The sequence below is a fragment of the Microtus ochrogaster genome, chromosome 19, assembly GCF_000317375.1.
Source record: "Microtus ochrogaster isolate Prairie Vole_2 chromosome 19, MicOch1.0, whole genome shotgun sequence".
Taxonomy (NCBI): Eukaryota; Metazoa; Chordata; class Mammalia; order Rodentia; family Cricetidae; genus Microtus; species Microtus ochrogaster.
In genome coordinates this window covers 23,659,465-23,673,531 of record NC_022021.1, presented here as the reverse complement: position 1 = coordinate 23,673,531, position 14,067 = coordinate 23,659,465, and the positions used below count along the sequence as shown (strand labels likewise).

Here is a 14,067-nt window from a genome sequence, read left to right as displayed (position 1 = left end):
GGTCTGAAACAGCACCTCAACCAACTTCACAGGTTGTTGGCACCCTGTGTTATTTACCAACCCACATCTCATCAGCTCTATGTACAAACTGATTAGACTCTTCATGCTTTCCTCTGTGCCTCTGAAATACCTCAAGATTAGTGGCTGCTCCCTTCAGGTGCCATCCGTCACCATGTAGATGATCTTTGTTTCATTTCCACTGATTAAGTTTGATTGAATAATTGGCCGATTATCAATTGAAAGAGGAAAAACTAACTTGGAATACACATCTTCCAATTGCATCCCAAAAGTCATGCCTCCATGTGACTTCTGGCTTGTCTTCCTTCTTCCTACGAGGCAGTGATTGGCTGTACAGAGTCATACCAATCTATGAAAAATAAGATGACAAAATAATAACAAAATAATAATATTCTAATAACAGGAAAGAAATAAACTGAAATTCACATTGTGGATAAGACAACCAGTTTCCCATGCCCTAAGTCATTTCACTTATTTAAAGTAAAATAAAAAATTGGTCAAGTGTGGTGGCATAAACCTTTAATCCCAGTCCTTGAAGCTGGAGGCAGAGGCAGATGGATCTCTGTGAGTTTCAAATTAGTCTGCTCTCATAGAGAGTTCCAGGCCAGCAAAGACTACATAATGAGACCCAGTCTCAAATAAAATAGCCAAATCAATAAAATAAATACATATACAGTTTTGCCTCTTCTCTGTAGTGTACTCTATTATATAATCAAGAAGAGATGAGAATAAAACCAATGTAATACATGTATTAAATTTATCAAAATATTATGCTAAATCAGTTCTCCCCACCAACACTTGAGTAATGTAAGTTATTAAAGATTTATGAGACAGCTAGTTATTTATTATTGAACAAGTGAGATATGTATAGGAACTATATAGTATCCATTTCTTCCTAGCAATAGATTGAGAGTTATAATTTTTGCCTGACAGGTTTTATAGAGCATAACTAAATATGCCTATATGAACATCTCATCCTCTACATTATTAATCTAGTTTAAGTAGTAAAAACTCTTGATTTTATTATAAAGTCATTTGAGATATGTTTGGAAGAGCAAGTATAGCCAGCTCATCCAAGAATGCCCGGAAGTGACATTTCATGTTGGTATGCACATGGAGCAGAACCAATGTGAGCCGGGGTTCTTCTGGCTGCGGTTTTATCTGGGACAAAGAATGTACAAACAGAACCATTTGTAAACATCTGTATAATTTTCATTAACTGAATTATATAATTGGTGCAATACTTTAAATAGATTTTATTTTAAAGCTTCTTAAATTCATTCATTCATTCAGGCTTTTTTCTTTGGTCTAAAAAGTGATGCATGGTGGTTTATAAACATGTATATATAGTGCAATAGGTAAAGAATTCCAATATAAAAACATATTTCCAAACACTAGGATTATCCATACACTACCAGAAATATATTCTTAATATAATAACTTTTGATAATATGTTGGTAATAATTAATAATAAATGTCAACTGATTGGACTTTATGTTCTTCATGAATAAATTTTCTTATTTATATTAGTTTTGTGTAGTTCTTTTTATTGTTATATTCCTTCTTCCTCCTTCATAGTTTCTAGAGACACTTGAAATCCAAATACACTCTTAACAAACAGACATGATATAAATTAATCTCTGCTAAGGTATGAATGTTGCATACATACCTAGCCCCTGTATGAAGGAGCCAATAGTTGTCCCCAGATCCCTAACATTCAAGCTCACCAACATGAGCAATGGGTGCTTGGTAAGCCCTGAAAGGACCTGCTACATTCTTTACCTAGTGAAGTCCATGAAACTACAATAACGACAAATTGTGAACAGCTTAAAATTGGTTTTAATTTAGGAGCATGATAATTTGTTCATTTCTCCTTTCAAACTTAAAATCACTCTTTATGAACTGACTTTCCAGCCCTGCGAGGCAGCAGAACAGTATTTATGCTTCCAGAGGCCAGAATTAGATCCACTGACAGTAAGGTAAAGGTTGATAATCTGAGGTCACCATTTTGTCTTGATAATAAACATCTCAATTTGAAATTATAAGGCTCATCCATTTTTCAAGAACTCTTTAAAGGCTATGGCCAAAGAGCCCCTCAAGCAGGGTTTCTACCAACTTTGTTTTGTTTGTTCCCGTTCCCCTGATTCCATGATACATGTCTTTGTGCAATGTATCTGTTTACAGACCTAGCTTCCTTCTCCTGTACTCTTCTGAGGAGCCGACAGGAAAGCAAGACTTTTCTGTGACAGGTTTCAGGGCCTTGAGATGTCGTTTTGTTTTGTTCTGGTTTGCCTGATTTTTATTTTTTTTCTTTTATTGACACCTATTTAGACACCCAGTAAATAGCTGATAGAATGAGTACCACTTTGCTAAAAATTCATGCAACTGTTTGAAAAGTAGAAGTGTTAGCCAGTTTTCTTCGAATCCATCTATTAGGATCAAAAGACTCTGTCAGAGTCTTGGAGGTCTTCATGATGGAAACCTTGTGACATAGACAAAAAAAAAAAATACAAGAAATCCTAGTCTTCGCTCCAAATACCCCTCTTACTCACAAGTCATTCAGTTTTCTAATTACACCCCCTAACCAGCCCCAGCTGTCCGGTGTCTTTAGAGTCCTGCAGTGTTAGCCCCAGTCACTGCTATCCACTTCACCACAGCAGTCTTGGCAATTGTTAGTGCCATTACAAGATGTTCAGGTCTGCCATCTGTCATCAGCCCACTCCCAGCTCCTTTGTTTACCTCTGCCTCACCAGCAACCATCAAGGGAATCCTTTATGGTATTGCTTTATTTAACACACTTACACTTCATTCTAAGTACCAGGCCTTATTTTAATGCTTTACAAGTTTAAATACACTTTATTCTTCTGAAAACTCCATGAGATAGCTACAGATAGAGACGATTAGGCCTAAAGATGTGTGATATGCTGCTCCAAGCCTCACAGCCTATAAATGGCACAATCAGGAGTCAAATAGAAGCAGTCTGGCTCTAAGTGCTCTAAACTACCCCCATGGCTTTGAGGCAATGGGTTTATTACAAGGCCAATTACAGGGATGAGCTAATTATATTTTAATCTTCAGCAGCTGACATGGAAATGAGATTAGTCCCCACATGTCAAAAATCTAAAAACATCCAGTCAATTTAACAGGCCCTCCAGGTCTTCTAGTTTCTTAAACACCATGGAAACAAGCCAAAACAATTCAACTATGGTTCCCACACTGAGAAATTTCTAATGCCCTGGGTAAAAGGTGCCTTTCTTCCCTAAGTGAATGAAATAGACCTGTCAGTTTCTAGAAAGTTTAAACTGTAACTCTGTAACATGAAGGGGCTTGCTTGTTGGGGTTAATGTCCTGCCTGGTACCCCACAGACGGCAAGTCCCAAAGAAAATCAAACAGAGATCTCCGTAAGTTATAAAACTGATTGGCCCATTAACTCAGTCTTCTTATTAGCTCTTGTAGCTTATATTAACCCATTATTCTTATCTATGTTAGCCATGTGGCTCAGTACCTTTCTCAGCCAGGCACATTACATCTTGCTTCTTGGAGGTCTGGGCTGGAATGGGAGGAATGGACTTCCTCCTTCCTAGAATTCTCCTTTTCTCATCACCCCGCCTCTACTTCCTGTCTGGTCGACCCGCTTATACTTCCTGCCTGGCCAATCAGTGTTTATTCAAAACATAATTGACAGAATATAGACAATTCTCCCGCACCATAAATCTAGTGCTAAACCTTGTTACCTGGTCTAAGCTGACTGCTCCAGCAGCCCTGGAGGAGGGCAGAGGAGAAGGAACTTTGGAAATGGTACACGCCATGTTGACTTTCTCTCAGAAAAGCAGAGAGTGTGCACATGCTGCTGTGAGTGGGCGATACACCCAGGTCACATGGCTGAGTGTCCTGACCAGTGGGCCCTGGATGTTAGGGGAAAAATGGAAGGGACAAGAGACACAAGAAATCGACTAGGTTGTTATATTAACCTGCCTTATCAGCCTTTCGCGGAGCCAACCAGGGCCTCCTTTTGTCTCAGTATAGACACATGCAGATCCTCAACCCCAGATTAGGACTGGGTCGGGTTGTTTCATAATTCATTGCCAGGGCTTTTTTACCTTCTCCTTAGCAAAGGTCACATTGGTGATATCATGTCAGATCTGTCTTCAAGGAGCCATATCATGCTCCAGAATTCCTTTTCACTATTAACCATATATGCAGTTCTTCCACTGGAAGAGCCATGTGTAAAATTTAGCATAACATTCTTTAAGGGATCTTTAGCTGTAATATTAGCAAAATATAGTTCTGCAAATTGCAGCAACGATCATCTGAGAAAGATTATTATTCTTTCCTTTAAATTGAGCAAACGCAATTGTCCAAGAACCACTATCTTAAAATTATTTATTAATCTATTGCTTAGTATAAGAAACATTGACCACAGTCAACACTCTGTTAAACTATCTCCTAGATTCCATCCTGCTCTTTTGTATTAGACAGGCTACTGCTTTAAATTAAGAATCTAATATCTTAACTGGCAAAACTAGAAAGATGCAGCTATAAAAGGCATTCTGTTTTTTTTCATAAAACTGCTGTAGAATAAGTTTTATACTTAATACACACTTGTCATAGCAGAATCATAATTAATATACTGTACTTGTGGATTATTGTATACTCTACCTATTGACTTATACTTCACCTGCTTGAGTACCTGTTTGGCTTTGGCAGCTTCTATAAGCTCTCTACTGGAAATTGGCTCATTGTTCTTTTTAAGAATTTTGCTTTGTCTCTCAAGATATTGTAACTAAGGCTTTGGGCATTGTATATTTTATTAAACATTTGTAAGCTATCCTTTTCCTAAGTTTCAAGTCTGCCTAGCTGATAGGAAAATGGAAAATGAAAGCATATTTAACTAATGATGTTGTCTTACTTAGACGTCAACATGTAGAAAAATGAAAACAGATCCATATTTATCTCTATGTACAAAACTCAAGTTTAAATGAATCAAAGACCGCAACATAAAACCAACCACACTGAACCTCACAGAAGAAAAAATTAGAAGTACACTTTGGCACATCTCAAACACAGCCTCAGTGGCACAGACATTGAGAGAAACAATTAACAAATCAGATCTCCTGAAGCAAAGACATAGTCAACAAGACATAATATCAGTGTATAGGATGGGAAAATATCTTTAGTAACCAATTAATCCACTCCAAAAACACACAAAGAACTCAGGAAATTAGTCATCAAAAGAATAATCCAATAAAAATAAATGTTACAGACCTACACTGAAAACTCTCAACAGATGAACTTAATGCTCAAACATAACATCCTTTAGCCATTAGAGAAATGCAAATCAAAACTCTGAGACTCTGCTGGTAGAAGTGCAAACTGGCACAGCTGCTTTGGATCATAGTATGGCAATTTCTCAAAATTAGGCAACCATCTACTTTAAGACTCAGCAATACCCCTTTGAGGCCTATATACAAAAGATGCTCAACTGTACCATAAGGATATGTGCTCAGCTATGTTTACAGAAGAATTACTTTATCATAGCCAGAACCTGAAAACAACCCAAAACGCACCTCTTCTGCACATATGATAAATGAGAGACAGCATCCTTTACAATAGCCATAAATACCATAAAAAATCTTGGAGTAACTCTAACCACACAAATGGAAAAACCTGTATGATAAGAACTTAAATCTTTTAAGAAAGAAATTTAAGACATCAGAAAATGGAAAGATCTATTCTCTTGTGAAAGTAGAATCAACATAGCAAAAATGACAACCTCATTGAAATCAATCTACAGATTTAATGCAAATGCTCATTAAAATTATAACAAAATTCCTCACAGACCTTGAAAGAATAATTCTCAACTTTATAAGAAGGAGATAAAAACTCAGGATAGGCTAAATGTTGTTTCTTTGTGAAACTACAGCTCCCAGTGTTCCCCTGGACTATGGATACCAGCGCACACAAGCGCAGGACACATTCCCAAAAGCCTTTGCATTCCTTGTTAAAAGGCGAGGATCGCCACGACCCCCTCCCATTTCCCCTGCCTCTCCTGTTGTTTCTGCACACCTGTACCTACCAGTCGTTACCCCTCCCCCATTAAAGTGCACCCACGTGGGACCACCGCGTGTCTGTGTCTCCTTTCCCTGCGTAACGTCTTTACCCTCTAACCCCGCAGACGAGAAAGCCAGTCCAAAAATAAGAACAACAATTGGTGCCACTGTCAACTCGGTAACCTTTCCGTCCCAGTGCCTGAGGCTTTGCCTCTGGGCTTCACCGGCACAAGGTCTGAACCTACCGCCTGCGACCTCCTCCACCTGTTTGCCACGGCCATCTAACACCGACTGATTCGTGAGTTAACCTAAGTTGGCTTTCTTCCTCCGGAGCGTGCTCAGAGACTGTCCGGCCAGCTTTCTTTGGTGCGTCCTGGGCAAGGTCACCGACCCCCTCCCCCTTCCCCCGGCCTTCTGCCCTCGGCTAAAACCTGCCTCCGTCTGCGCCTGAAAGCTTGGAGCTTCCAGCTTCTCCCTCTCTTTTCTAATCTTTTTCTGTCTCGGGCTGTACGGTCAGCCCTCAAAAGCTTAATTGTCTCCTCCCAGCTGGGGCTTTCCTGTCGGTAGCTGGGCTCGGGTTGATTGAGCAATAGCACGCCCCCCCTGGGTACACGGACGCCTGTACTCAGGGCTGCGTTGTTTGTGGTACTTCCTGGTACCTTTTGAGGACAGGCTCACATTCCTAACCATGGGCTCCAAGCCCTCTAAAACAATTCCCCCATCCTCTCCTCTTGGGCAGCTTCTAGAAGCTCTGAAGCCTCACACCCTGATTCCCTCCGTAAAACTATCAACATTAATTCGTCTCTGCTCCAAGACTTAGCCAAAGTACAATTTATAGGGTTCTTTCCGATGGCCTTCTCAGGGTTCATTTGACCCCGACATTCTACGAGAATTGGCCAATTTCTGTCACCAGTCAGCTAAATGGAAAGAAATGATGTACATTATGGCATTCTTTTATATGGCCCTAAAGACTGACCCCACCACCGCTTCCCACTGCTCACCTGCTCACATGTTCTTAGCAATGCCTTCCTTCCAGGAACCCTCCGCTCCCGCCGTGGATCCAGCGGACAAGCCTCCACCCCCCCCACCTCGTGGGACCACCCCTTCCTGCCCTGCCCAATCGGGGGACACCTCCCCTATCCCCCTTTCTTCAAAAGTTTCTTTTAGGCACAGAAAGGACTCACCTACACCTTCCCCCCATGATGCCTCTAAACATTCTATTCCTAGGTCTCCAGGAGTCCTGCATAGATATTCTTCTGGGTCGCCTACCTGCTCCTCTAAATCCCCAAAAATGTCCCGTTCCCCCGTCCCATATATCCCAGTCTTTCCGATCGAACGTCACCCCTCTTCTTCCGCTGCCGGTCATGGTCGCACAGACAGCTAACAATTTCCTCTCGCCACAGGACAGCAGGCTGTCAGAATCGTCTTCAGATTCCTCCGGGTCATTTCCCCACCCTACCCCGCCCCCTCGATCCTCCAAAACCCCCTCAGGCTCTAACCCCACCCATCACCTTGCGCCCACCTTCACCCCTCCCCTCATGCGCTCGTGTGCTGCAGCAGAGGAGTCTGGCCCTGATCAAGTCAAGCCGGCTGCCATTCTGCCCCTGCGGGAGGTGGCTGGCGCGGAGGGCCTGATGAAAGTCCACGTTCCTTTTGCCTTATCGGAACTTTCACATATTTCTAAGTTACTCGGGTCGTACACAGCTGATCCCACTAATTTCACAAAAGAGTTTCAATATTTAACCCAATCTTACAACCTAACTTACCATGATATTTATATGATTCTCTGTAATAACTTGCTTCCCGAGGAGCACAGACAGGTCTGGGAACAGGCCAGGCTACACGCTGATTAAGTTCACCAAACCCTGGCCTCCCACCCTCCGGGGGCAGAGGCGGTGCCAGACCAGGAACCCCACTGGGATTATAACTCTCCTGGTGGCATTCTGGCCAGGGACCGATTCCTAACTTGCCTCATGGTGGGGCTTCGTAAAGCTGCTCTCAAACCAGTAAACTATTCTAAACTCGCAGAAATTTTCCAAGACACTAAGGAAAACCACTCTGCATTTCTTGACCGTCTTACTAAAGCTATGTTACAGTTCACAAACATGGATCCAGAATCCACGGAGGGCAGACAGCTCCTGATGACCCACTTCGTCAACCAATGCTATTCAGACATCAAGGCAAAGCTCAGACATTTGGAGAAGGGTCCCCTAACCCCACAGGCACAGATCCTGGAGGTGGCTTTCAAGGTGTACCACGCGAGAAATGACAGGGCCCGGAACCACTGCCATGTTATCACCGCACCCGCCAGGCCAGCTGAGGTGATGGACTCCACTACCTGTCCTCCCCGCACTGCCCCCCCACCCCCCAGGGTGCTTGAGCCGCCGGGCCCATGCTTCAAGTGTGGTAAGACAGATCACTGGACGAAGGGTGCCCCAATCCCCATCGCAACCCAAGGGGCCCCTGCCCAAGGTGTCACTGGTCCGCAGACTGTCCTCGAGCATTCGATGACGCGGGGGCAGCAGCCCCAGAGGATCCCCAGGTTGACCTATTGGGCTTGGCCCTGGAAGACTGAAGGTTCCCGGGCTCTTCCATCGACAACCCAACTGCTACCCCCATCTGCAACCAGGAGCCATGGGTACTTCTCACAGTGTCGGGATGCCTCATTTCATTTCTCTTGGACACCGGAGCAACATATTCAGTTCTAAGGGAATTTTGAGGGCCAACCTCCCCCTCAAACTCCCCTATCATCAGGGTAGGGGGACAGCCTTATCTACCTCACCAAACTCCACCTCTCAGTTGCATATTCAGAGGTATCTTTCTCACTCATTTATTCCTAGTTCTACCAACCTGTCCAGTCCCACTCTTGGGAAGAGATCTTCTGACCAAGTTGGGAGCCTTCATTTCTTTTGCGCCCCCGATTCGTTTTGTTCCAGATTCGTTGGTGACACAGCTGCTGCTTCTGGCCCCGCGATCTTCTGATACTAACACACCCTTTCCTCTTCCAGCCTCCCAAGTGGACCCTCTCGTGTGGGACACTCAGAACCCCGCTGTCTCTAGACACCATTCCCCCGTTGTTATCCAGTTAAAAAACCCCACCGAGTAAATCACCCAAGCCCAGTACCCCCTCTCTTCCCAAAGCCTCACAGGACTAAAACCTATAATCTCTGGTCTTTTGAGGAAGGAGCTGCTTTGTCCCACCTCCTCCCCCTTTAACATTCCTATACTGGCTGTCAAAAAATCTAACGTTTGGTTCAGGACCTCTGGTTCATCAATTCTGCTGTTGTCCCTTTGCACCCAGTCATACCTAATCCCCTCACTTTTCTGTCTAACATTCCTTCAGGGACCTCCCACTTCTCAGTCTTAGACCTCAAGGATGCCTTTTTCTCTATTCCTCTCAGCCCTCAATCTCAAAACATCTTTGCCTTCACCTGGACAGATCCTGATACAAACTTCTCCACACAACTAACCTGGAACGTTCTCCCTCAGGGATTCCGGGACAGCCCACACCTCTTTGGCCAGGCTCTGGCCTCTGATCTGCTCTCACTGTCCCTCCCTAAATCAAAACTAATACTCTATGTCGATGACATCCTGCTATGTAGCCCATCTTTGGAGACTAGCAGGACTGATACTGCCACCTTATTAAATTTTTTTATCCAAAAAGGGCTACAGAGTCTCGCCTTCTAAGGCTCAATTGTCTACCACTCAGGTAACATATTTGGGATTAACCATAACCCCAACACAAAAAGCTAATACCCTGGACAGAAAAAGACTAATTCAATCTCTTACAGTTCCTTCCACCAAAGAAGAGGTTCTATTATTCCTGGGAGTGGCTGGTTTCCTGCGCTCCTGGATCCCCTCATCTGCCCCCTATATGAAGAAGCTCTCGGCTCATTGCATGAGCCCCTTCTCCACCCCATCGCCAAACCTTTCCGGAGACTCCAACAGGCCCTTATCCAAGCCCCAGCTCTCCATCTTCCAGATTTAACCTGCCCCTTTTCTCTTTACATAGCAGAAAAAGAGGGCTATGCTCTGGGAGTCCTAGGTCATCAACTGGGACCCTTCTTTGCACCTGTAGCTTATCTGTCAAAGAAGATGGACCTCACCACTCAGGGCTGGGCACCCTGCATACTACATGCTTTGGCGGCTGCTGAACTCCTTATTCATGAGTCAAAAAAACTAACCTTTGGAGCACCCACTACGGTCTTCTCCCATCATAACTTGTCCAACCTCTTAACCTACAAAGGCCTACAGACCCTACCCCCTTCTTGAGTTCTTTCCCTGCAGGTGGTGCTGGTGGAAGATACAAATCTCACATTTCAATTGCTGCCCACCCCTTAATATTTCAAATCTCCTACCTCAACCTAATGTTAATGATTCCCCATCCCATTCCTGCATTGAGGTCCTAGAGAACCTATTGCCCCACCCCTCACATATACAGGAGGTCAGTCTGTCCCAGGCTACCTGGTACATGGAAGGCAGCTCCTTTCTATGTGACGGGACCCACAGAGCAGGTTATGCCATAGTGTCAGACACAGAGATAGTCGAGGCAAAGGCACTCCCTGCTCATACTACTAACCAGCAGGCTGAGCTGATAGCCCTCCCCCATGCCTTTCAGTTAGCTGCGGGACAATCTTTAAATGTCTACACAGATTCTAAATATGCTTTTCATATCCTGTTATCTCACGCGGCCATCTGGAAGGAATGCGGGCTTCTCACAGTGAAGGGAGGATCTATTACCAACTCAGAGCATATTATGGACTTACTGAAAGCTTCCCATCTCCCTAAAGCTATAGGAATTATTCACTATCGGTCTCATCAGTCTGACAGTTCTATTGTTTCCAACGGAAATAATTGGGATGACAGAGTGGCTAAGACAGCAGCACTCCAGAGCCCAGATCTGCCTCAGCTACCTCAGGGAGAACTTAAAGCACAGCCCACAACCTTATAGACACCTCCTAACACTCAACAGATCCTGTCCTACCTACACCAGCTTTTTCATCCCAATGAAAAAGCTTTATTTCATTTTGTAAAAACACATATCAAACCCAAGCCTGAGGATATCAGGTTCCTAAAAGCCACCACTGCCTCCTGTCAGATCTGCCAAAAGTCAGATCCCAGGACCAAATATTGTAGCTTCCCTTTCCCTACCCACCAGGCCATGGACTCCCTTCTGGGAACTGACTGGCAGCTGGATTTTACTCATATGCCCACAGTCAGGAAAATTAAATATCTCCTGGTTTTGGTGGATACAATGTCTGGGTGGGTTGAAGCCTTCCCCACCTCTAACAAGAGAGCCCAAACAGTCTCTGATATTCTTCTCCAAGAGATCATTCCTAGGTTTGGACTTCCAACTTCTCTTCAGTCAGATAACGGTCCAGAGTTTACTTTCCAGATTTCTGAAAATCTGTCTAAAGCTCTTGGAATCCCCTGGAATTTTCACATACCATACCATCCTCCGTTGTCAGGTAAGGTAGAACGGACTAACCACTCTTTAAAGGAAGCTCTCGTTAAGATGTCACAGGAACTTCACCTCGACTGGGTAAGACTTCTGCCCCTCGCTCTTCTCAGGCTTCAGGCTCTCCCAAAGGGTCCTCTTTTCATTTCACCCTTTGAACTCATGTATGGATGGCCAGTCTTAACCCCCCAGCCTCTCATTGGGGACCTCTCCCCTTCCTGACCACCTGCTCACTCCCCTCCTCTTCCACTTACGTTCGCTACTGTGGGACTTCACAGATCACTCATTACTTCAACCATGTGCTAATACATGTCCACCGCCTGTTAAAATAGGAGATAAGGTATTACTCTCACTTCCAAGCCAGCATCCCTCACCTCTTTCCCCTAAATGGTGGGGCCCTTTCAGAGTAATTCTTCTAACTCCCACAGCTGCTAAGCTTGAAGGAATTCCTCATTGAATTCACCTGTCACATCTTAAATCGTTCATCTCCACGGCTCAAGATAATCCTTCATACACGGTAACTCAGATGGGACCTTGTTCTCTTAAGTTCCAAAGGACACCGGGTTCAACCCCCTCTACTCCAGTCTAAGGAAAGCAGCGGTCCCATCCGTCGCTGTGTTAACACACCCTCCCTTCTTTAAATTCATAAATAACCATCCAGCTGTCGTTACAGATACTATCATCAAATACGGAGTCAAGGGCTCAGGTGGTAAGCAGATTCTCAACAGAGCTCCTTGACATAACACGTCAGCCGCTGACTGCAGCAGTGGCCCCTGAAATGTTAAGGAATATACGGTTAAAATCTATTTCTTTTAAGACACTTTCTTTAAGCTCCAGGATGCCAGCCCGACCCACCTAAACAAATCAAACACAAGCGGACCATTAACAGAATAAGTATCATTTAATTTTTTTTATCATTCTTAACCCCAGACCTCCTAAGACTCCCCCATCCTGGATCTCCCCTCTAATCTCACCCCAGATCTCCCCTTTAACTTCCTCTCCCCTTTAATTTTTTTTACTAATGCGACTTTTGTCTTCCAGCATCTTAACAATGACCCAGCTACTTGAAAAGCCAGACAGATGCTATTTCTTCAATCAGCCACCCCAGACGCCAGCGGATGGGACACCAGCCAACACCTCAAATGCCGGCAGACAGGATATAACCAACAAAATATGGCCAGAACAATCGGACACTCCCTGGATCCCTCGACGCCCAAAGCCAGCAGGAAGCAGTCATGAGAGACTGGGCTATACCCCCATTCCCTACCCTTTAAGGTCTCCCATTTTTTTTTAATCAAACCAAAAGGGTGAAATGTTGTTCCTTTGCGAAACTACAGCTCCCAGCGTTCCCCTGGACTATGGATACCAGCACACGCAAGCGCAGGGCACATTCCCAAAAGCCTTTGCATTCCTCATTAAAAGGTGAGGGTTGCCACAACCCCCTCCCTTTTCCCCTGCCTCTCCTGTTGTTTCTGCACATCTGTACCTATCTGCCGTTACCCCTCCCCCATTAAAGTGCACCCACGTGGGACAGCTGAGTGTCTGTGTCTCCTTTCCCCGCATAACGTCTTTACCCTCTAACCCCGCAGACAAGAAAGCCAGTCCAAAAATAAGAACAACACTAAACAATCTGAAAATCCTGTACAATCAAGAAACCTCTGAATATATCACAATCTTTGACTTTAAAACTTTATTACAGAGCCACAGTACTGAAATCAATCCACCTTGGATACATGCCTACAAACAGTAGATTTTTGACAAAGAAGCAAAAATGTGAAACAAAAATGAAGCATATTTAACCTGCTTATTTACTTTTAATTGTCGTGAAGCTGCAGCTCTGAGGCTACCTTATTTGCAAACCTGCCTTTCAGCTTCTAGCATGGCAGGGGTAGGACACAGGCTCTCTCCACCTGTCAGCCTGCTTAAGATGGGGAAGGGCAGAGGCAGAGAAGGTGGCTGTGAGGCTGCTCTAGATGCAGGCCGGGAGGTTTCTTTAAGAACTTTCTATCTCAGTAATTAAATTTTTAATATTTGGATGAGGATTATAAACCATAAGGATATTACTAATAAGATTCCAATAAGAAAAAAAGCTGAGATTGGTACTTTCTCAGGCCCAAAGGAACAATAAATGTCTTTAACGCAATCTCCTATTCTTAGCCAATGCTTTTCATCAATAGTTTATTCCAGGGGAAATTATGGTCAAAGATCCCCAATATAGTCAAGGAATGGTTTTTTTTTTAATCTTTCTTTTTCACCCTAACTCTTCAGTTCTTGAGGGACCCCTTGAGTCCATGAATAAACAAATCTTGTTTACTAAATGCTCGTCACATGGTATAATCTTACCTTGCACTGCTGTGTCGAATCCTCCACATCTGACTCACGGTCAGGTGATCTGTGGTGACTCTTGCTGAGCTTGTTCTTAGCTGCTGGCTGCAGTGGCTCAATGACTGAAGACAGGCCTGTGTGCACGGGCATTTCCCAAACCTCCACAGTTTCTGTAGGTCCCTGCTCAGGTGCCATTTGTCCCAACCAGTGGGACA

General features: G+C 44.1%; 1 long non-coding RNA gene across 1 annotated transcript; it reads left to right on the top strand.

The window, feature by feature from the left end:
- The first annotated feature begins 6,042 nt into the window (after nt 1–6,042).
- LOC106144012 lies at nt 6,043–13,058 on the top strand. The gene is made up of 2 exons (XR_003377787.1): nt 6,043–6,435; nt 12,569–13,058. It is a non-coding gene; the product is annotated as an uncharacterized LOC106144012 (long non-coding RNA).
- Nucleotides 13,059–14,067: the final 1,009 nt, after the last annotated feature.